The following is a 14,735-nucleotide window of genomic DNA, read 5'->3' on the forward strand; positions in this document are numbered from 1 at the left end:
CAACACAATGAAAACTCAGGAAGGAAAGAAAGAAAGAAAGAAAGGAAGACAGACAGAGAGAGAGAGAGAGAGAGAGAGAGAGAGAGAGAGAGAGAGAAGGCAGACAGGTAGAAAAGAAAGAAATGGTAAACCACAATGTTAGAAAAAATACTTGCAAACTAGATATTCAATAGAGACCTTGGATGTAGACTATTTACAGAACCTTAATAACCTAAGAGTAATAGAAACAATTTAAAGAATGAGTAAAGAATGGGAGCTAGAGAAATAGCTCAGAGGTTAAGAGCACTTTCTGCTCTTCCAGATGACCCAAAATCAGTTCCTAGCATTCATGTCCTATAACTCCAGCTTCATGGGATCTGAGGTTCTCTTCTGACCTCCTGAATACCAGGCATCACATGGTAAACATACATACATACATACATACATACATACATACATACATACATTCTTAATACATACATACACACGTACATACATACAGGCAATACTCTTTTACACATAGAATAAGGGTAAATAATAATTTTTTTCCAAGACAAGATCATACTATGTAGCTCTGTCTAACCTGAAACTCACACTATATAGACCAGGCTACCCTTGAACTCACAGAGATCTGCCTGTTTCTTACTCTTGAGTGCTATGATTACAGGTATATGCCACTAGGCCTGGCTAATAGATCTTTTTTTAAAAACAGAAGCAGGTAACCCAAGAGACCCACCCACCCCATGGCCCACCCTCAGTGGGAGCCACTACAATGAGCAAGTATGTGGTGGAGAGATGGGAGAGAAAGAGAAGCTGAGTGGTTTCAGCACTATGAAGAGAGATGGAACTGGAGACTTGAGGGTGGAGAGAAACAGCCTGATATGAGAAACACTTGCCATGCCACTGGGCCATGGTGAAGTCCCAGCTCATGTTGCCACTGAGGGCCACATCTAGGTCTATAGCCATGCAGCAGTGCAGATCTGTGTCGATGTCTGTGGCCATATTACCATGAAAGGTCTTTGGGATATCCCTGGTCTGAACTGCTGCCTGGGACCTTGTTGATGATGTCCAAGAACTGAACAGAGCTGACCCCATCCATCACTGGCTATGGCACTTTGGAGAGCTGATCCATACCTTGCCCCAGGAAGCACATGAGCATAGGAGAGCTAGCCTCGTCCCTTGCTGGCTATAGCATTGAATGAGCTAGGGGGAAGTGCTGGAGAGCTTGCTTAGGTGTTGTGGAAGCAGGAGAGCTGGGGGGCTGACCAACTCAGCTACCACCCAGGCCAGACCCAGGGCTTTGAGTTGGCCCACCCCATCTATTAATTGCTAGAAGACATGAAGGAGCCTGCCCTGCAGATCCAGAGCTTCAGGTTCTTCCATGACACAGGGCAGCAACAGAATATCCAAGAGGAGTCCTGGTGAGGATCCAGTATTGAGAGTGTAGCAGAAGCCAGAGGCCTCGAACCAAACCAATGACTCATTGCGAGAAACATTTGCAAGTAAAGATGTGTGGACAAAAATACTGTGTGATACATGGTGACACACTGCAGCTTCCATGGTGAAATTCGTTTTTAAATTTTTCTTCTGGGGGCTGTAGCAAGATCAAAGGATGGATATAAAGGGACGGGAAGATGAGTGGGATTGGGGGTGCGTGATGGAAAATTCACAAAGAATCGATAAAACGTTAAAAAAAAAAAGACAACCCAATTTAAAATGAGCAAAATATCTGAAGAGATATTTGTAAAGGAAGAGACAGTGGCATGGAAAAATGCCGGGTAGAGCTGGCTGTTGGTGGTACAAACCAAGTCATAAGATAACCATGCACCTAGTATGTTGATGAAGATGCAGAGGAATGTAACCTTTACCCAGTGGAGCACCAACAAAACCAAAGGAAGGACTTTGTCCAAGTCCAGTTGGTGAAGCAACGAATTTTCTGTGGTTACTTATAGAAGCATGGGAGTAAGAAAGCAGATATGTCACCAGGAAGTCCCAAGGACAACTTCTGTGAAGTGTTATCACTCTAGTCAACTGTTGATCATTTATGTAATGACCGGAGGGGGAGGCCTTTGTGAGAATCTCCTGAAGGCCAGTGTCCTCCACAATACCCCTCTCCCCAGTAGAGGTGCTAACAGTTTCCCACAGCACCTCTGATTCAAGATGGCCAAGGCCATGTCCAACCAGCCCAGGGGAACATAGTCTACGTTCCTCCTGACTACTTCACATCTTTTACAAAATAAAAATAGACTAGACCTTCAGCTTAGGAAGTTCAGACACTGTTTTCCATGTCCACAGGTCACTCTTTCAAAGTAATACCTGCTCCTGGGCTGGATACTCTGTGCTCATCTCCCACTCCCTGCACCGGATTCCTGTGCAAAGGCCATGCTGACTAATCTTGCACTCATAGCTCCCACCCACTGCTGCCAAGAGCTGCTTAACAGCAGACAAAGGACTGAACAAACCAGGGAAGGAATGATTGGGAAGCCTGTGAGATCACCAGGCACCTCTGAATTACTGGTTGAGATCTGGGCAAGAAGGCACCATGCAAGGCTCTAGGAGTTTCAAGTCAACTGAAACATACACATGCTCTCCACACACATGTGCACAAACACATGTACATACATGCACACCTTCACATATAAATGCATATATTACACATAAACAAGTACACACATATACATGTGTATGCACACATACATATGCATATGTAATACATATATACACAAATACACATACATACATATACATATGTGCACATACACATATATACATACACACACAAGTAAATATATACATGCATGCATACACATGGGCAGGGGTTGAAGACATGAGAGGACAGAACATAAGAGAAATGTCCCCTTCTTCTCACACTCTGATCTGCCCTATAGTGTGCTTAATTCTCTCTAAGGAAATACATGTGAAAATACACGTGACAGAGAATGTATAAGCCACTCAAAAGAGCAGTTCAGGAATGTCTGGCCTTGTCACAGCAGCTGAAGAACCCTTATATAGTTCAGCTCTTTGAGCTCCAATATTCCTCATTTATAGATGAGACCTCAAATCCCACTCACAAGGTTGATCTGAGGGTAAAGTAAGATCACATCTGGATACATAAAGGCAGTGCTAGCACAGGACAAGCACATGTAACATTGTTCTTGCTCACCTTTGACTCATCCATCATGCCCAAGTCAGAATATATGCACCGCTATACCATCAGCATGAGTAGAAAACTGTACATCTGTATTGAAAACTATTATAGTAACCACTAAAAGAACAGAGATAGAAGGCATCATTTCCAAGATGATACAGGGACAATTTAATCAATTTAAAAACAATGAAAAAATTAATTTTAATTAGTTGAAAATAAAAGAAAGATAAGTAAGGTCAAAGGGATCAATAACTACAATAAATATAAATGTCTCTACCTCACCCATAAAAAAGCAAAAACTAAAAGCTGACTGTGGTGGTGTACACTTGTCATTTCAACTTTTTGGGAGGGTGAGGCAGGAAGATTGGAGTTCCAGGCCAGCCTGTCTACATAGTAAGAGCTTGTATTAAAAAAACAAAAAACAAAACAAAACAAACAAACAAACAAAAAAACCCAGCTGTGGTAGCATGTGCTTTTAATTCCAGCACTTGGAAGCTTGGAAGGCAGGTGCAGGAAGATCTCTGTGAGTGTGAAGCCAGCCTAGTTTACACAGGGAGTTCTAGGCCAGCCAGAAATACATAGTAAGACCTTGTCTAAAAAACAATATATTAATTAAGTAAAAAGCAGAGAATTTGGATAAAGTCCAGCTATACTTTTGGAATGGAGGAAAGGTGGTTTAGGAGGTCCCCTTGGGATTGGAATTCAGCTCCCAAAGAATAATACCCTAGGTTGTTTTCTGGTCCCCACACATTTGCAAATGTGGTACCTACACACACACACATACATACATACATACATACATACATACATACATACATACATACATACATACATATATAGAGAGAGACATAAATTAACTAATAATTAAACTTTTTATCAATATGTACTTAGTATATAATGACAGTTAAAAGTCACTTGCCGTAAACTGAAGGTATTCTGTGAACTGGGATAGATGGAAATGTTTTCTGTTAGACAATGTCATCAGTTTAGACTTTGGGTTTGAGACTTGATCCTTCACAGTTGAAAGAGAAATTCAAGGGCCAGCAATGTAGCTGAATTTGGTAGAATATTTGCCTAGCATGCACAAAGCCCTATACTCAACACCCCAGTGCCACATAAAACTAAATCTGGTGTCACATATCAGTTCAAGGCCAGCCTGGTCTAAATAGCAAGTTCCAGGCCAGCCAGGGCTGTAGACATAGACACTGTCTCAAACAAACAAACAAACACTATTAGGTATTCAGGCCCTGGAGAGATGTTAGAGGGTGGACCTGCTGATGCATTCTTCACATAGTAACAGGATTGCCAGAGACCCAAGATAAGAGTCCCTCCCTCCCTGTCCCTCCACGCCATTTAAGGTGTTTCTGTCATATGACTTCAAGAACTCTAGTATGTTCTAGAATTTCCACAGGGATGCTCCTGACTGTGCCACCCCCAGTTCTCTGCTACCACACCTGTAAATTGGGCATGATTAGATCTACTGTCAGGGACATTGGAAGCCATAAAAATAAAGAGGATGTCATCCAGCCTTCCAGTGTAATGTCCTGCTGTGTGTGTCTTGTAGAATCATCATAGATCTCTTGTGGCCTCTATGGGCCTGGCCACTTAGGCAGGTGGAGGGACACCCCCTTCCCCAGTGACTCCTTTGTATCCTGGCTCCCATCAACCCAGTTGGGCAGACTTGTAGCTGCCACTCTCAGGTCTCAGTCCAGGCTACTCAATTCTGCAAGACGCCTGCACATGATAGTACCTTAGACTACAGGTTAAACCAAAAGTGCTACTCACAGCTCCGAAGGCTAAGAGGTCAAGATCCAAGTATTGGTTTGGCCAATGTCTGGTAAGAGCTCCCTCTATAAATCAGGACATCGGGGCTTCATACTTCATGGTCGGAAGGATGAATTACATGCCTTACTTGGATAAAGGACCAGAACCACAGTGGTTTTACCTCCTGATAAGGGACACATTTCTAAGGAGGAGTAGCTTCATGGCCCACTGATCTCCCAGAAGCTATGCCTCATGGTCCAGTCAGCTTTGGTTCTAAGTTCCAGCATAAAACACTGGGGGAAACACACGCACCTTCCAACCACTGTCCTAAGCTGCAGAAGCCTCCCCACCTCTCAGGCAGCTGCTAGCAGAGCTCTGCTTCTAGGAGCCCACCCTGCAGATAAGTGCCAGTTACAAGCCCAGGGCTGCAGGCCTGCTACCAACGTCTAAGGCACAGCTGGGGACAACAAGGCCACAGAAAGTGCCACCCTCCCTCGGGCCCTGGGGACTTGCATCCCCACCAGGAGCTTGTCAGGGGTCCAGATGCATCTGAGTTGGGGTGTAGGGGAAGGAGGGGGAAAAATACCACGTTGACACGTCAAAATGAGTAAATGTTTAATTAAATATCTGCAGAACGTAACATTAGTCAACTAGTCAATTGCATTTCAACTCAACTCTTCAGTAGCTCTACATAAATTTTATTTAATGAGGCAAGTGGGTGCCTTTTAATATGTTTGATGTGACGAGGTAGGGAAATACCAAGCAGGGCCAGGGACAGGTCTTAAAATAGCTGTGCCCTCAAAAAGCAAGAGGTTTGCAAAAATTTCTCCTTCGTATGTCCATTCACTGGACAGGCACCCATGAGTCTACCTGCCTTCGGATGGGCCCCAGATTCCTGGAGGATCAGCTCAGCCACCCTGCCCTAGCCCTCATCTCTCCGGGTCCTGCTCAGGACTTGATCTCTCTCCCACCTTCCCAAGACAGAGATCCTTTCTGTTTGCATGGGAAACTAAGGCCCAGGGAGGTTAGCTCAGGCCTGAGGTTTGCCAGTGACAGCTGGGGGATCTGCACTGCTCTTCTAGAAGCCGGTGGGCACAAGAGTCCCGGGGGACCTTTCCCAACTCTCAATGAATATTCAAGCAGCTAACCTGGCTCCCGTTTGCAGTCCAGGAAGAAACCCATTACCACTCACCAGCATCTCCTGCATTTTTAATTAAGAGAACGGTTATTCTAATTTTAATGTTAACGCCAGTCTCCTACTACCTCAGTCCCCTCCCCGCCTTCATTTATAGAAGGGCTGTTCGGCCTCTAGGAGCAGGATGTAGTGTTTTCCTGCCTGTTGCTCTGGATGACTCATCCTTTGTGGGACTATTTGTATCGTGGGTGACAGGAACTGCTTATTGTGGGGTCCCCCATTGAGCCTCTCCTGAAACTCCTGTCCCTGCTGAAGGCTGCAGGCTCTGTTCCTGGTAAGCAAGACCTTTAGAGGGACATCTAGCTGCTTCCCCGGATGCCTGGCCCTGCCTGGCTCTGCCTGCCACAGAGCTGATTCAGCCACGTCCCTCCCCTCCCCCTCCCAGCCTAGAGTTGTCAGATGAAATACAGTGTGCCCAACTAAATGGGAAATGATATCAAATACACAACAAACAATCTCTTTTTGGGCACAGGAGTGCACCAGAAATATGGAAGATCCTTGTACTTAAAAAAAAAAGTGCGTGATTTTTCTACCTGCAATTTTAGTATAACTGGATTCCCTGTCTTCATTTCCTCAAGCTTGGCCACCCTCCTCTAGCTGCACTGCCTCTGCTGGTCTTTGCTTAACCTCAGGGCCTCTGCACATGCTGCGTGTTCCTTGTGGTACAGAGTCTATCCTCTCAAAGTCTTTTTATTATGCCTCTTCTGCACCCTCACCTCCACTGGAATGTTAGCTCTGGAGTAGAAGTTGATCTGTGCTCTGTGAGTCTGCCTAGCAGTGGGTGGGCACTAACAAGGTACTCCGCACACTAGAGTGATCCCATTCACTATTTCTAAGTACCTCTGCATGGAATGTTCCACCTTCCCACTCTGCAGCCAAGGGAACAGGGCTAAGACACAAGTGAGTGGCTAGCCCAAGGTCTCTCTCTGACCCTTCAAACCCAGCCCTACTTTCACTTGAGCAGATGTCCTTTGACCTGTGGGGAACTGGTTCAGGCAAGCAGGGAAAGGGAGGCCTCTAAGGGAGAAAGTGAAGATGGTGGGGAGGAGACAGGGTTTCATCCACACCTTGGCACTGGGACAATATCCCAGATGGTCCTGAACGCCACTTCTATCACTTTAATGATTACAGTTATGTTTCAAAATGTGACAGGTCAGAAAACGTGTGATTCCATGGATTCTTTTTCTCATGACAAGGCCAAGGTCAAAGGAAGCCAATTGAAAAGAAAAACATTCCGAAGAACACAGAATCTCCATGAAGCTGTGGTACAGGAAGCCTTTGACATCTGTGCCGAGGGTGAGGATATGTCATTTCTCAAGTCTGCTTTCTGTTGCTGTGACCAAACACCCAAGGCCACTAACTTAAAGAAGGAAGAGCTTATATTGGCTCATGGTCTCAACAGAATCAGTCCATGCTCGCCCAGTCCTGTGGTTGCACAACACATCATGACAGAAGTGAGCAGAGGAGGTCTGGTTGCTGCATGGAAACTGGGAAGCAAAGAGAGAAAGAGACTGGACTCACAATATTTGCCATCAAGGCCAACCCCAATGTCCTAATTTCTTCCCACTAGGTCCTGCCTTTTAAAGTTTTCTGTACCTTCCCACAGCACTAAAATTGGTGACCAAGTTTTTAGCCCATCCACCTCCAGGGAACACTTAAGATCCAAAACCACAGCAACTCTTCTTTCTAAAGGGCTCTCTACACATCTGACACTCTTCTATTAATCAACTCATACATTCTTCAGATTTATACATCTAATGGAGACACTATTTCCTGGATGAAGAAACAGGCACCAAGAGGTCAGGGGACTTGCTCAGAGTCACACAGCTTGAAGAAGTGGAACCAGGATTGGAACTAGCAGACAAGAAGCCTGGCCCAGCCTTCTCTTTACCACTCTGTTTACTGTTTCCAAGAGTCCAGCAGAAGTCCTGGCCCACATAATAACTTAGCCCCAGAACTCCTCAGCTCTTCCTTCAGCCACCCTAACCTAGAACCTGGCTTCAGCCTCTCTCCTGGGAAGCTCCCAAGACAGTCCTTCCTCTCCCTAGAAGTGAGTCTCCTTCCTTCTCTGAGCTTCAGAAGGCTGAGGAGGGGCAGAGGCTTCCCAGGTCCTGGCCAGGGTGTGCTTCCCTCCCACACAGGGATGCTCAATTGCTTTCCACCACCCTAGGTCTCAAAGCAGCTTTGGTCCTCTCTGGTTAGGCCTAGTCCTTGGAGGGAGGGCCCTGTAAGCAAGGGCTTGAGCTGGGACCTGCACACAGGAGACCCTTGGCCCTGTCTGAGGGTTGCTGATGAGAAGTGAGCAGAGAAGTACAGACCGCCCGCCTCTGTGGGGGTAGGTACTCATGAGCGGGAAATTGCCTGGAGCTGCACCTGTGTTCTGTAGCTGGCCTCTGCTGACACCTCAGCTTCATCTCTCATGTTCTCCCTCACATTGTGGTTAGCCACAGTGGACAGACTCTTTCCAGCCAGGAGCCTCTGCCCAAGCTTTTCTTACTATCTGTACCCTACCCCCACCCCTTTCTTGCCTAATAGTGGCCTGTCAGTCAAATCCCAGGCTGGCGATTGTTTCCCTGGAGAGTTCTCCTGGTCAGGCAAAGACCCTAATCACATGATCTTCTAGGAACATATCCCATTTGCAGAGTCCTGGTATTGCTGTGATTCTTGTTTTAGCTTTCTCTCCACTTAGATGGTTGGCATTCTTAAGGCATGGACAGCTCCTTTGAACTCTAGTGCAAACCAAGAGCCAAACTTAATGCCCACAGTAGGTGTTAAATAAACATAAAAAATGACTGAGGGATAATGTCCCATACTTACTGACATACAAAATGCCCATGGGCTATTATTTACATGAAGAATACAGGTTACACTATTTCCACGGCTTGCTGATATTCTGTGTGGTGTGTCTCTCTCTGTGTGTCTCTGTCTCTGTCTCTCTGTCTCTCTGTCTCTCTCTCTCTCTATACACACACACACACACACACACACACACACACACATACACATACATACACACATACACAAACAGGAAAAAAAAACCTTGGAAGAACAAATGTAAATTAGTACAGCCATTATGGAAAACAGTGTGGAAGTTCCTCAAAAAATTAAAAATAGAAGTGCCACATGACCCAGCAATCCTACTCCTGGTATTCATCCAAGGAAGTGAAGCCAGCGTGTAGAAGAGCTACCTGCATGCCAGGCGCTTGGCAGCCCTGGTCACAACAGTCAGGATGTGGAGGTAACCTACACACCCACCAGCAAATGCACAGAAAGAGAAAATGTGGCGTGTTCGTGCAGGAACACAACCCAGCCGGGGAGGAAAAAGATGAAATTCTGACGTCTGTGACAAAGTGGAAAAAAACAGACTGTCGTGTGAAGTGGCATGAGCCAAGCACAGGCTGGGCACCGGGAGAGCCACCTCGTAAAGCTGGTGAGCAAGAGATTGAGAATAGAGGTCGCCAGAGGATGGGGTTGTTGAACCGGAAGAAGGTACAACGCAGGCATGGAGGCGCACATCGACAATCTCGCACTGTGAAATTTAAGGCCAGCTCGAGCTGCATAGTGAGATCTGGGCCAGCCACACTACAGTGGGTAACCCTGTGTCTATAAATCTGAACCAAACAAATAGGACAAGCTGCAGTGTGTCAGAAGAGTGTTCTATGGTGTTCTTTGCTTGGATAGACCATAGCTGACAGTAATGTAATGTAGCCAAAGCAGCCGGAAGCGGGGATCGTATATCTTGTCATCTTATAGAAATAACGAATGTTGGAGGTGGCAGGTGTCGGAATTACCATGATCTGACCACTATTCAATATGTACATGTCGTGAAACACCAGACTCCATGAAACTGTGTAAGTCATATGTCGATTACAAATGTGATCATGCCAAGTGACAGAGTAGCCTGTGTCAGCTCTGTCGACTCTGTGTCGACTCTCGCCTTGCTTCTCTGTTTTCTACTCCAGTCAATGTGATCACTATCTGAACAATGTGAGCTGGTGATTGAAATTCCCAGGTGGAACGGGGAGGGTACGGGAACTGCATGGAGACGGGAGGGGAGACAAGAAGGGGAAAAACAAAACAAAACAGAAAAACAAAAACCAGAAATCTCCACTGCCTTTCCTGCCAGATGAACTGGACCAAGGGAGAAGGGAGGGACACACAGAGCATGGACTATAGAAGCATCATCCCAGGGTGTATCCAGATTGGAATGATGAATGGAAGGGTCAGCATGCCTAGGCTGGGGTGAAGACAATAACTCCCATGTGGGAGCCTCCCTTTCCCACCCACCATCACCTCTGGTGCTGTCTCCCTCATTTCTCTCTGAATCAGGCTGGGAAAGTATAACGGTTGACTCTGTCACTCAGGCTTCACTGGCAATCCTCCTGACTAATGGAGTCATTAGTCACTTTGGAGATTGGAGCCATCAACTTTACCAGGCTCTGAGGTCTGGACTCCCCAAGGCCACGTGACAGCACCCCATCTGAGGGTGACAGGTTTGCTCCCTGAGGGTGTGGCTGTAGAGACCACGAGGCCCCCTGTTAGACCATGAGCACAGAGGTTCAGGGTCAAGGTAGAGGGTCTGGCAGGGCAGGCAATGGCACATCAGAAGCCTGGCCTCTTCCTTTTGCCTAGAGGGCACAGGGGGAACTTAATTAAAGAACCTAGGGCAGTGGCTGCAGACAGTTCAGTGGTTAAGAGTGTTTGCTGCTTTGGCAGAGGATCAGAGTTCAATTCCCAGCACTTACATGGCTGCTCACAACCATCTATATTTCAATTCCAGGAGATCAGCAGCCCTCTTCTGGCCTCACAGGCAGCAGGCATGTAACTGATTGACAGTCATACTGCAGACAGTTATACACACAAAACAATAAAAACAAAACGTTTAAAAACAAAAGGGCAAAGAGGATACAACTCAGACTTCCTGCAATACAGCCTGGTCTGTCTTCATCCGACTGAGCCTCCCTCCATGCTGGCCACTGAGGAAGTCCATTCATGTACACTTCCCCCAGAACAACCTTCCTTGTCTGTCATTGAACACTCCATGTCCCTCCTCTAACACCATCCCTGGTTCCCTAATGCTCACAGCAGTGATTTAATAACCTTTTGTTTGTTCCCTAAGAACTCCGAGGAAACCGTATCCCCCACAGATTCTCTCGGTGGTGTGTGTAATCTCTCTTCCTGTGTTTAGTGGTATATTTTTATTAATAGGAAATAGAAACTATTAAGCCATTGACAGGATGAAACACAATGAGGATTAACTGTGATTAGATTATTTTATGACATGACTTGATAAAATAGGTTTTAATTATCGAATTAAATAACCCACTCGGCCTGAAATTATGTGGAATTTAAATCGAATGGGTCTTATCTGCAGTGTATTCTGAGAACTGCACTGGCTTCCTCCTCTGCTGCCCTTCTCTGTGGGCACACCTATCTGGTCCATCTGTCTAGCCTTGTACAAGTCAGGCCTGGGTTGGTTACTGACTCACTTTTGTGTGTAGTGCTCAGTAAGTGCTCAGGGGACCACTCAAAGAACAAGGGGCCTCAGAAACTGGGGGTGGCTGTCCTGGATCCCCAAAAAGGAGGAAGAGGGAAAATGCATCTTCAACACAGGCTCTTCTGTCACCACATGACAGCAGCTTACAAGGTAGACAGGGTCCTGTGGGCTCATGGCTATAGTCCATGACAGTTGACTCACTGTGGCAGGTCTCGGATGATAGACAGTCGTAACTTGGTAGAGCAAAGCAGCTCATCTCACACTGAGGGAAGGAGGAGGGAAGGGGGAAGGGGACGTCTGGGGGAGGGGGAGGGATAGAAACAGGGTCCCTATAGCCCATTTAGAGTATGTCCCTAGGGACCTAATTTACTTTCTCTGGGCCCTCCTCTTGTAGATTTTAATACTTTCCAGCAGTGAATACCACAGGCTGACAACTAAGTTTTTACTATGCGGGCTCTTATGGGACATTTAAGATCCAAACCACGAAACCTACACGGAAAACTTATGAAGGAGGGAAACTAAGGCTCGTTTGGAAACTGCGCAGACTTACTCCCTCCATCTTGCTGTCTGGCTCACAACTCTGTGCCCCAGCTCACCTGGCCTTCACTGAGGACTCAGCAGAGCCCCTGTGTTGGGAAGTGGGGAAGTGACTGGTCTTTGCATTTCAGTTTCCTGGACCTTATAATTTGCTTTTATTTGCTTTCAATGAACACTAAGATACTCATTTCAGTAAATGAAGGTGGTCACCTGATGAGGCAGCTGCTGAAATCCTCCACAGACTTTTATTTGTTAATTACATACAACATAAAACTTAAAGTAATAGCCAGTCCCAAGACACTGTTGGGCATAGGCTCCCTTCTTCCTTGCTCTGTGGTGGCTTCATGCTAAGAACTCAGCTCGGGGGGTAGGGGAGCAATCTCTGGAATGTGCCAGAGACCTAGGATAGGGGGAGGCCCCAGGGTGCTATGGGGGCAACTCTAGCTGAGACTCCTAACAGTGGGAGATATGGATCCTGACGTGGCCACTTCCTCCAGCCAGGCAGGAATCCCAGAGGAGGGATAAGAACAGCCACCCACCCAAAAAACTTTCAACCCAAAATGTGGCCTGCCTACAAGATGTGCAGGGACAAAGATAGAGCAGAGACAGACAGAATGGCCAATGACTGGCCAAAATTGAGGTCCACACCATAGGCAAGAACCAATCCCCGACATTATTGATACTGTTATGCTTGCAGACAAGAGGCTAGCATGAGTGTCCCCTGAGAGACTCCACGTAGAAGTCAATGAAAACAGATTCAGAGACCTACAGCCAAACATTAGACAGAGCTCAGGAAGTCTTGAGGAAGAGTTGGGAGGACTGAGGGACCCCAAGAAGGCAGGGACTCCCCAGAAAAGTCAACAGAGTCAACTAACCTAGTCCCTTGGGGGTTCCCAGAGACTGAACCTACTAGTGAGCATGGGCTAGATGCTCACTGCACATATGTAGCAGATATGCAACTTGGTCTTCCTATGGGTCCCTCATCAACTGGAGCAGGAGCTGATCCTGAATCTGTTGCCTTCCTATGGATACCATTCCCCAATCTGGGTTGCCCTGTCTAGCCTCAGGGAGAGGCTATGCCTAGTTCTGCAGTGACTTGATGTCTTTATGTGTGGGGAGGCAACACACAGTGGGTGGGAGGGGGTTCAGGATGGGACCCAAGGGGGCCTCCCCCTTCTCAGAGAAGGGGAAAGGGGATGAAAGAAGGATCTGTGTGAGGGGGGCTCTGGCAAGAGGGGGGTTGATATTGGGATGTGTAGTTAATAAATAGAAAAAAATAGGACTCAGCTCTTCATCAGTTCCTTAGGGAACTGATGGCATCATGGAAACATGCAGAGGTGGCGTCTATGCCCCTGCCTCACACCTCATGCCTGTGGCAGCCCCAGCACCCAAATACATTCATTCATTAAATTCTTTTGGAGACATACTGCTTTTTGAGAATATCAACATGTAAAGTGCCAGCTTGCTCTGTGGACTCACTGTGTGCCACTGTTGAAGATTCTCAGCATTTGGTGTTCAATGTGAGCTTTCCTTCCCTTTTCTTGCTCAGGGTCTAGAATAGACCACAGACCAGCACCAAGCAAGAAACGACAGGGGCAGACTGGGGAACCACTCAACAATTAGAGAGTGAGCACTGCTCTTCCAGAGGCCTTGAGTTCTATTCTATACATTGCCTATCAGGAGGCTTACAACTGCCTGTAGCACCCAGCTCAGAGAATCTGCTGACCTCTGACCTCCACAGGCACTTGCAGTCATAGGTACACCAACCCCCACACAATTAAAAATAATAAAAAAAAAATAGGGGCTGGAAAGATAGCTGAGTCATTAAGAACACTGGTTGCTTTTCCAGAGGAACTGAGTTCAATTCTAAGCGCCTACGTGGCTCCTCAAAATCATGCCAACTCCAGTTTCAGGGGATTTTAATTTCGTCTTCTGGCTTCTGTAGGCACTAGGCACATACATGGTACAGCAGCATACATGCAAGCAAAACAGCCACATACATAAAAAATTAAAAATAATAAAAATAAACCTTTGAAGAAAAAGTTGCTTGAAAATGTTGATCCAAATTTATTAGTTAATAAGAAAAATGAGACAGAAGGCAGATGCTAAGTGAGATTTAAGTCATAGTTTCCAATCTGCTTTTTTCGGAAAAAAAGTGAAAAAGTACCAAAACAAAACCAAACCTCGCAAAACTTAGAGGCCCTCGACTGTACTAGCAATTCAGTGTGTACAGAGTGTGGTGGGCATCAAGTCTGTCACATGTTCTGTGTTCTTCTGTTGCTTCCTTTTATGAAAATAAAATTGCCAAGAGAAGTGGTGCACACATTTATCCCAGCACTCAAGAGGCAGGTAGATTTGTGAGTTTGAGGCCAGCCTAGTCTACAGAATGAGTTCCTGGCTACCCAAGGCTACACAGTGAGACCCTGCCTCAATAAAATAATCAAACAACAAAGTCAAAAGAAATTTTAATGTGGAATTTTAATGAAAAATTTTAATTATTTATGATTTTTTTTTTTTTGTGAAAAACAGACAGACTTTTTTTTTTCTTTCTTATTTTCTCAGGCTGGAAAGATGGTTCAGTGGATAAAGGTACTTGCTGTCAAACTTTGGTGACC

Source organism: Rattus norvegicus, chromosome 4, assembly GCF_036323735.1.
Source record: "Rattus norvegicus strain BN/NHsdMcwi chromosome 4, GRCr8, whole genome shotgun sequence".
NCBI lineage: Eukaryota > Metazoa > Chordata > Mammalia > Rodentia > Muridae > Rattus > Rattus norvegicus.